The 10,316-nt window shown below is 39.8% G+C and overlaps 1 pseudogene; it reads right to left on the reverse strand.

The window, feature by feature from the left end:
* Positions 1–4,753: 4,753 nt before the first annotated feature.
* On the reverse strand, positions 4,754–5,571 carry LOC119527514 (annotated as a pseudogene).
* Between the last annotated feature and the right edge of the window lie 4,745 nt (positions 5,572–10,316).

A 10,316-nucleotide genomic window follows, 5' to 3' on the forward strand; every position in this document is an offset into this window, starting at 1 on the left:
TGATTTCCTCTTGAACTCACAGGTTGTTTAAGAATATGCTGTTTAATTTCCATATATTTGTGAATTTTCTCTTTCTCCCTCCATTACAGATTTCTAGCTTTATTCTGTTGTGGGCAAAGAATATACATTGTATTTTTGAGTTAACTGAGACTTGTTTTGTGACACAAAATATGGCCTATCCTGAAGAAATATCTGTGTGCCCTAAAGAAGAGTGTGTGCTGTTTTTGTTGGGAGGAGTGTTCTCTATATGTCTGTTAGGTCTACTTAGTTTAGAGTATCATTCAAGTCTTGTATTTCCTTATTGATCTTCTGACTAGATTTCTATCCATTAATGAGACTGTTGTATAAAAGTCTCGTGATATTAATGCAGAACCATCAATTTCCCTCTTCAAATCTGTCATTATTTGCTTCATATATTTTGGGGCTCTGCTGTTAGGTGCATATATATTTATAATTGTTATACCTTCGTGTTGAATTTTCCCCTTTATTAGTATATATTGACCACCTTTTTCCTCATAACTCTTTTTGACTTGAAGTCTATTTTATCTGACATTAGTATAGCCATCCCAGCTCTCTTTTGTTGTCTACTTGCATGGTATATTTTTTTCTACCACTTCACCTTCAACCTACTTGTATCTTTGAATTCGAGGTGAGTCTCTTTCAGATAGCCTATGGTAGGGTTTGCTTTTTTACCCATTCTGCCAATCTTTGCCTTTTGACTGGAGAGTTCAATCCATTTATATTTAAGATCACTACTGATAATACAGGACTTTCTTCTGCTATTTTGTTATTTAGTTTTGTAAGTCTTATATCTTTTCTGATTCTTGCTTCCATTAAAGCCTACATTTACATTTAATTGCTTTCTAGTGTTGTAACATATTGAGTGCCTTCTCATTTCTGTCAGGATATATTTTTCATCTATTTTCCTTGTGGTTACCATAGGGTTAAATTTTAAATCCTAAATACATAACAATTTATTTTGTTTGGTACCATCTTAACTTTAATAACAGGCACATATACTTTTCCTTTACCACTCAGTCCTCCTGCCATTTTTTTGTAATTCTTACTACTTATGTCTGTGTACATTGTGTGTCAAAAAACCTTGATTTATCGTTGCTTGTAATGCATTTGCATTTTAGCACTTGTAGGAAGTAAGAAGTGGAGTTACATACCAAACAATATAATACAATAATACTGGCAGTTATAATTACTCAAATGGTTACATTTACTGCAGGTCTATATTTGTTTATGCCACTTTGAACCATTGTCTAGTGCTCTTTCCTTTCAGGCTGAAGAACTCTCTAGCATTGCTTGTAGGGCAGCTCTAATTGTGATGTACTCCCTCAGCTATTGTTTGTCTGATAATGTCTTAACCTCTCCCTCATTTTTGAAGAGTCCCACCAGATATAAAATTCTTGGCTACTGGTTGTTTTCTTTCAGCACTTTAACTATTTCAACCCTCTGCCTTTTTGCCTCCATGGTTTTTGATGAGAAATAGGCACAGAATTTTATTAGAAATCCCTTGAATATAGCACGTTGCTATTTTCTTGCAGCTTCCAGAGCTCTCTCCTTGTCCTTTGCATTTGATAGTGTGATTTATGTGTTGGGGTGTATTTTTCTTCATGTTTATCCTGTTTGGTGTTCTCTGAGCTTCTTAGATGTGCATATTCATATCTTTGTTAAGTTTGGGAAGTTTTCTGTCATTATTTCTTTGACTATTCCTTCTGCCCCATTCTCTCTTCTCTTCTCCCTCTGGGACTTCCATATTGCGTATTTTGGTGTGCTTGATGGTGTCCCATAGCACCTTAAGCTATTTTCAATTTTAATATTTCTTTTTTCTTTCTGTTTCTCAACCTGACTCATTTCAAGTGTGTTGTCTACAAATTCACTGATTCTTTCTTCTGCCAGCTCCAATCTACTGTTGAAACCCTTCTGGTCATTTTTCACCCCAATTATTGTGGTCTTCACCTCCAGTAGTTCTCTTTGGTTCCTTTTTAAAATATTTATCTCTCTACTTAGACTCTCTTTTTTTGTTTTCCTGATATCCTGTACTTTCCTTAATCTTCTTAAGCATTTTTAAGATCATTTTTAAAAGACTTTGTTCTTTATGTCCACATTCTCATCTTCCTCATTAGTGTTATCTGCATTTTTATCCTCTTTCTTTGGATGGGCCATCATTTTCTGTTTGCTTGTTTGTTTGTACTTTCTGTTGTACACTGTACATTTTAATATTTTAAAATGTAAACTCTAGGATTCACTCCCTGGGTTGTCTTTTTATAGGTTTTGTGACCAGCTGGTGATAAGATGGAGGTTCTCTTGAGCTTCATCCCTCCTATCAGGATGGTCTTCCCAATGCAAATGCATCCTATAGGATTTCTCTTACTTACTGGGCCTCTCTATTATCCTGGGCTTTTGATTGTTAATCATTTTGGAGTTCCCCTGTTTACAAGAGTTCAGTTGTCCCCTCTGTTTCCCAGAGGAGAAACTTCCTTCTCCCAGGTATCTGAAACCAGCAGGCCTTTATCCCAGACGGTTCACCTCTATAGGTTTTTACACTCCTTTTGTTGTCTTTTGCATGGAGGGCAAATTCTGGGTGGAGGGTCTCCCTGGGGAGGACTTTCCCAACTCCATTTTTTCTCAGCCAAAACAGAGCTAGGGACCTATGAAGGGGGCTTAGACCAGCTCCAAACTGACTTGGGGAGAGAATTAGGAAGGGTACCAACAACTTCTCTGACAGTTCCCCAAAGCTGAGCTTCCCTGGCCAGTCCAGCAAATGCAGCCCTTCAGCTAAGTGCCCCTGCAGCCCTGAGGAGTGCCATGTCTTTAAATCTCCACCAACTCCACCTGTCTGGGAATGGCTGAAACAATGGCTGCTGTACCTCTTTCTAGGGCAGGTTGAAACAATAGCTGCCCTCAGAGCCAGGACCCAGCAAACCAAATTCACTAATCAAAAGCCATGATTAATGATGGGCAATGCCCACCCTGTTCTTGGGGAAGAGGATTTTTATGTCCTTTTCTGTCCCTAGCAGCTGGCCAGAGACTGGACCACAAGGCAGCCTGCTGTGAAAGTGGGGGACGGGCAGTAGTAGACACTGCAGGGAAAGACTAATTCATAGTTCTTTAAGGTAATTTATCAGCCCCTTCCTCCTGCTCTTCCCTGGATGCTTATAGTGTTCTTCTGGCCTCTGGAGTTTCAAAATAGTTGTTATAGACAGTTCCTGCCTGTTTTACAGTTGTTTTGGTGGTGGACTGAGTCCTGGACCACTCTACTCCACCATCTTCCCCAGAGCCTAAATTGCATTTTCTTGTCATCAACTACTTCTTATTGTGTAGTAATTTATTTAAAAGTTCTTATTTTAATAAAAATTATTACTAAAATGACCGTGCATGGCCTTTTTTATCAACCGATTTCTGCATCTGTGTTTTGGGAGGGACTAAGATTACAAGGACATGCATCATAATACAGAACCACCAATGCCTAGGAATCATTGCCTTAAGTTACCCACAAGAGATTTAGAGTAAAAAGCCTATTTTTAAGGCCAGTCACCCTTGAAGACTGATATGTTCAGTCTTCCACGTGACTGCCACGTGGCTATCCTACTCATAACACCACCTACTCGTGGCTCTGAGTGATTCCCCATGGTAAAGTAGTAAGCCCAGCATCAGCATCATTTTCCTCTTTTGTTTGGCACCTCTATAACCAACACACACCTTCTACACTCCACTCATCAGCTTTGCTGTGAACACACTCAAACACAGGCCTGGTAACCATAAGGCTTTGGGGAAGTTAAGATTAGCCTCTTAAAAGCCAAAGAATACCAAACACCTACTCGTCGGGCAGATTCAACCAAATTTTTATTGACATTATGACTCTTGGGTGAGGGAGAAAAGTCTTGTGAAGTTCTTGCTATTTTATCACTATTTGAAATGGAAATTATCCATAAATTTATTACAGATACCCAATTTTGATCAGCTTCATAGAATGATATGGCAGGGAAGAGAGAGCTTGTGCAAAGTTCTCGCTATTTTATCACTCTTTCAAATGGAAACTATACTCAACATTTATTATAAATAACTATTTAATACAAAACCATAAAGCTAACAGGTTTTCTTTAAGACAGAGGTAGAAGAAAGCAATTTCCCACACAAATCAAGCAGCCTCTAAATGAAGAGGTCAGATACTTATACTACCAAAAGAAAGAAGTCCCCTTTTAGTTTAAGGGAAGAAGATAATTGTGATAAAATGTTACTCCTATTAATGCTAACATCTAGAACACAAGCAATTGACTGTGAATCATTGTTGGCATATAACCTGAAACAGACTTTCAAACTATAGTTTCTTTTTACTAGCAATTGACTGAGCTTTCTTTGTACAGGTTAATATCATGAATTCTATACAATTCACAACTTATCAAAATGTCCTCTATACCCAATCAAAAGCAACCATCCCATACACCTATCCCACCTCTGTAAAATAGTTTGTTACTAATTTAATAGAGTTACACTCAGAATTTTTTCATTCCAGGGACAGTGCAGATTACAGCAAGAGTTCCCCTCTACTTGGACTAATAACAGGATTTCATACCTAAAACATATCAGAGTTTTCAAAGATTATAATACACAAATCCTCACTATCCTAGCCTCCTCACCTGAATGGGAAACAGCCAGGTTGTAATACCATTTATCATGCATGAACACATCAGACTCACAGTGGACAGGAATCACAAATGCTTCTTCCAAATGGCATCTTGTGTTAACCTGAAGCCTTCGGTTTCCTTTGTTTAGCAAACTGCTCATCACTTTTACCTGCTGCCATTGCGTCATCCAATAATTTGCTTCACTGCGGCTCCATCTTGGAAAATTCTTGAAATGCTTCATCTTTCACAAAGCAAATTTCAGTCAGGTCCATCAGGGTCAGCCAGAATGACTGCTTGTACTGTTGCCTTCCCTAGGGTATACAGATTTTCCAGGGAAAACAGTCTTGTTCTCCCTTTTCATCAGTCTTCTAAGTCTGGCAATCTTCTGGGGGACAAGAAAAGGCAATTCTTCCAAAAGCTGTTGCATATCAACTGCACCCTCAATGCCCTATAGTTCCAGCTTTTGCTAGTTGTCAGCATAGCCTACCAAAAGCCTTTTGTTTCCCTTCATCTTTTTCATAAATTTTCGTTCCCAGTAGATTAGACCAGTAATTCAAGGACTTTTGAAGATCAGACACTGTTAGAGTTACTTTTACTACAGAGTCTGACTGAGGTAGATTGCAATTCTACAAATAGAACCTATATCCTCCTGGAGCCTCAGTTTGAAAAACACTTTCTGCGACTTCATTGAGTGGCCAATCCACTCTCCTCATATTGCTAACGGCCTGGCTAGAAGCAAGTGTGATACTCATGAAGTCAATGCCAAGCTTCTAATCTTTGATCTGCAACAAAATGATCATCCTCAGGACCAAATCTCACCATTGGTTTACTCTATTTCCCATCAGAAGGCTTTGAGAAACTGTCTTCTGATTCCGCAAATGTAGTCAGAGCCTAAAGGAGATTTTTAGAAACAGGGTGTCATACCTATTACAGGCAGCTCATGCTGCAGAACAGTTATCAGAGGGCTAGAAAACTTGCTTTCCATTGGGGTCAGTATTTCCTGGTAGGCCAACAATCTTGGGGTTCCTTGGCTTTTTTATCACATGGTAATGCACATGGTGGCATCTCCTCCTCACCCTTCTGCGTTCTGTTGACTTCCAGCTTCTTGCTCTTCCCATGGCTTTCTTTAAACTACAATTGAGCGGGGCAAGATGGCAGACTGGTGAGCTGTATGTTTTAGTTACTCCTCCAGGAAAGTAGGTAAAAAGCCAGGAACTGCGTGGACTGGACACCACAGAGCAATCTGTCTTTGGGCATACTTCATACAACACTCATGAAAACGTGGAACTGCTGAGATCAGCGAAATCTGTAAGTTTTTGCGGCCAGGGGACCCGCGCCCCTCCCTGCCAGGCTCAGTCCCGGGGGAGGAGGGGCTGTCAGCTCCAGGAAGGAGAAGGGAGAATTGCAGTGGCTGCTCTTACCGGAAACTCATTCTACTGATTCAAACTCCAACCATAGATAGACTGAGACCAGACACCAGAGACTCTGAGAGCAGCCAGCCCAGCAGAGAGGAGACGGGCATAGAAAAAAAACAACACGAAAAACTCCAAAATAAAAGCAGAGGATTTTTGGAGTTCTGGTGAACACAGAAAGGGGAAGGGCGGAGATCAGGCCTTGAGGCGCATGTGCAAATCCCGAAGCAAGGCTGATCTCTCTGCCCTGGGCACTTTTCCTTAATGGCCCTAGTTGCTTTGTCTATTAGCATTTCAATAACCCATTAGATCTCTGAGGAGGGCCGTTTGTTTTTTTTTTTTTTTTTTTTTTAAATCCTTTTTGCTTTTTCTAAAACAATTACTCTAAGAAGCTCAATACAGAAAGCTTCAAAGAATTGAAATTTGGGCACGTCAAGTCAAGAGCAGAACTAAGAGAGCTCTGAGACAAAAGGCAATAATCCAGTGGCTGAGAAAATTCACTAAACAACACAACTTCCCAAGAAAAGGGGGGTGTCCGCTCACAGCCACCATCCCGGTGGACAGGAAACACTCCTGCCCATCGCCAGCCCCATAGCCCAGAGCTGCCCCAGACAACCCAGTGTGACGGAAGTGCTTCAAATAACAGGCACACACCACAAAACTGGGCGTGGACATTAGCCTTCCCTGCAACCTCAGCTGAATGTCCCAGAGCTGGGAAGGGGGAGCAGTGTGAATTAACAGAGCCCCATTCAGCCATCATTTGAGCAGACTGGGAGCCTCCCAACACAGCCCAGCAGCCCAGAACTGCCCTGGGGGGACGGCACTCACCTGCGACATAGCACAGTCATCCCTCAACAGAGGACCCGGGGTGCACAGCCTGGAAGAGGGGCCCACTTGCAAGTCTCAGGAGCCATACGCCAATACCAAAGACTTGTGGGTCAGTGGCAGAGACAAACTGTGGCAGGACTGAACTGAAGGATTAGACTATTGCAGTAGCTTTAAAACTCTAGGATCATCAGGGAGATTTGATTGTTAGGGCCACCCCCCCTCCCCGACTGCCCAGAAACACGCCCCACATACAGGGCAGGCAACACCAACTACACACGCAAGCTTGGGACACCAATTGGGCCCCACAAGACTCACTCCCCCACTCACCAAAAAGGCTAAGCAGGGGAGATCTGGCTTGTGGAGAACAGGTGGCTCGTGGACGCCACCTGCTGGTTAGTTAGAGAAAGTGTACTCCACGAAGCTGTAGATCTGATAAATTAGAGATAAGGACTTCAACTGGTCTACAAACCCTAAAAGAACCCTATCAAGGTCAGCAAATGCCACGAGGCCAAAAGCAACAGAAAATTATAAAGCATATGAAAAAACCAGACGATATGGATAACCCAAGCCCAAGCACCCAAATCAAAAGACCAGAAGAGACACACCTAGAGCAGCTACTCAAAGAACTAAAGATGAACAATGAGACCCTAGTACGGGATATGAAGGAAATCAAGAAGACCCTAGAAGAGCATAAAGAAGACATTGCAAGACTAAATAAAAAAATGGATGATCTTATGGAAATTAAAGAAACTGTTGACCAAATTAAAAAGATTCTGGACACTCATAGTACAAGACTAGAGGAAGTTGAACAACGAATCAGTGACCTGGAAGATGACAGAATGGAAAATGAAAACATAAAAGAAAGAATGGGGAAAAAAATTGAAAAACTCGAAATGGACCTCAGGGATATGATAGATAATATGAAACGTCCGAATATAAGACTCATTGGTGTCCCAGAAGGGGAAGAAAAGGGTAAAGGTCTAGGAAGAGTATTCAAAGAAATTGTTGGGGAAAACTTCCCAAATCTTCTAAACAACATAAATACACAAATCATAAATGCTCAGCGAACTCCAAATAGAATAAATCCAAAAAAACCCACTCCGAGACATATACTGATCACACTGTCAAACATAGAAGAGAAGGAGCAAGTTCTGAAAGCAGCAAGAGAAAAGCAATTCACCACATACAAAGGAAACAGCATAAGACTAAGTAGTGACTACTCAGCAGCCACCATGGAGGCGAGAAGGCAGTGGCACGATATATTTAAAATTCTGAGTGAGAGGAATTTCCAGCCAAGAATACTTTATCCAGCAAAGCTCTCCTTCAAATTTGAGGGAGAGCTTAAATTTTTCACAGACAAAGAAATGCTGAGAGAATTTGCTAACAAGAGACCTGCCCTACTGGAGATACTAAAGGGAGCCCTACAGACAGACAAACAAAGACAGGACAGAGAGACTTGGAGAAAGGTTCAGTACTAAAGAGATTCGGTATGGGTACAATAAAGGATATTAATAGAGAGAGGGAAAAATATGGCAAACATAATCCAAAGGATAAGATGGCCGATTCAAGAAATGCCTTCACGGTTTTAACGTTGAATGTAAATGGATTAAACTCCCCAATTAAAAGATATAGATTCGCAGAATGGATCAAAAAAAATGAACCATCAATATGTTGCATACAAGAGACTCATCTTAGACACAGGGACACAAAGAAACTGAAAGTGAAAGGATGGAAAAAAATATTTCATGCAAGCTACAGCCAAAAGAAAGCAGGTGTAGCAATATTAATCTTAGATAAAATAGACTTCAAATGCAGGGATGTTTTGAGAGACAAAGAAGGCCACTACATACTAATAAAAGGGGCAATTCAGCAAGAAGAAATAACAATCGTAAATGTCTATGCACCCAATCAAGGTGCCACAAAATACATGAGAGAAACACTGGCAAAACTAAAGGAAGCAATTGATGTTTCCACAATAATTGTGGGAGACTTCAACACATCACTCTCTCCTATAGATAGATCAACCAGACAGAAGACCAATAAGGAAATTGAAAACCTAAACAATCTGATAAATGAATTAGATTTAACAGACATCTACAGGACATTACATCCCAAATCAACAGGATACACATACTTTTCTAGTGCTCACGGAACTTTCTCCAGAATAGATCATATGCTGGGACATAAAACAAGCCTCAATAAATTTAAAAAGATTGAAATTATTCAAAGCACATTCTCTGACCACAATGGAATACAATTAGAAGTCAATAACCATCAGAGACTTAGAAAATTCACAAATACCTGGAGGTTAAACAACACACTCCTAAACAATCAGTGGGTTAAAGAAGAAATAGCAAGAGAAATTGCTAAATATATAGAAACGAATGAAAATGAGAACACAACATACCAAAACCTATGGGATGCAGCAAAAGCAGTGCTAAGGGGGAAATTTATAGCACTAAACGCATATATTAAAAAGGAAGAAAGAGCCAAAATCAAAGAACTAATGGATCAACTGAAGAAGCTAGAAAATGAACAGCAAACCAATCCTAAACCAAGTACAAGAAAAGAAATAACAAGGATTAAAGCAGAAATAAATGACATAGAGAACAAAAAAACAATAGAAAGGATAAATATCACCAAAAGTTGGTTCTTTGAGAAGATCAACAAGATTGACAAGCCCCTAGCTAGACTGACAAAATCAAAAAGAGAGAAGACCCATATAAACAAAATAATGAATGAAAAAGGTGACATAACTGCAGATCCTGAAGAAATTAAAAAAATTATAAGAGGATATTATGAACAACTGTATGGCAACAAACTGGATAATGTAGAAGAAATGGACAATTTCCTGGAAACATATGAACAACCTAGACTGACCAGAGAAGAAATAGAAGACCTCAACCAACCCATCACAAGCAAAGAGATCCAATCAGTCATCAAAAAGCTTCCCACAAATAAATGCCCAGGGCCAGATGGCTTCACAGGGGAATTCTACCAAACTTTCCAGAAAGAACTGACACCAATCTTACTCAAACTCTTTCAAAACATTGAAAAAAATGGAACACTACCTAATTCATTTTATGAAGCTAACATCAATCTAATACCAAAACCAGGCAAAGATGCTACAAAAAAGGAAAACTACCGGCCAATCTCCCTAATGAATATAGATGCAAAAGTCCTCAACAAAATACTTGCAAATCGAATCCAAAGACACATTAAAAAAATCATACACCATGACCAAGTGGGGTTCATTCCAGGCATGCAAGGATGGTTCAACATAAGAAAAACAATCAATGTATTACAACACATTAAAAACTCGAAAGGGAAAAATCAATTGATCATCTCAATAGATGCTGAAAAAGCATTTGACAAAATCCAACATCCCTTTTTGATAAAAACACTTCAAAAGGTAGGAATTGAAGGAAACTTCCTCAAC

This window comes from Choloepus didactylus, chromosome 1 (assembly GCF_015220235.1).
Source record: "Choloepus didactylus isolate mChoDid1 chromosome 1, mChoDid1.pri, whole genome shotgun sequence".
NCBI classification, from domain to species: domain Eukaryota; kingdom Metazoa; phylum Chordata; class Mammalia; order Pilosa; family Megalonychidae; genus Choloepus; species Choloepus didactylus.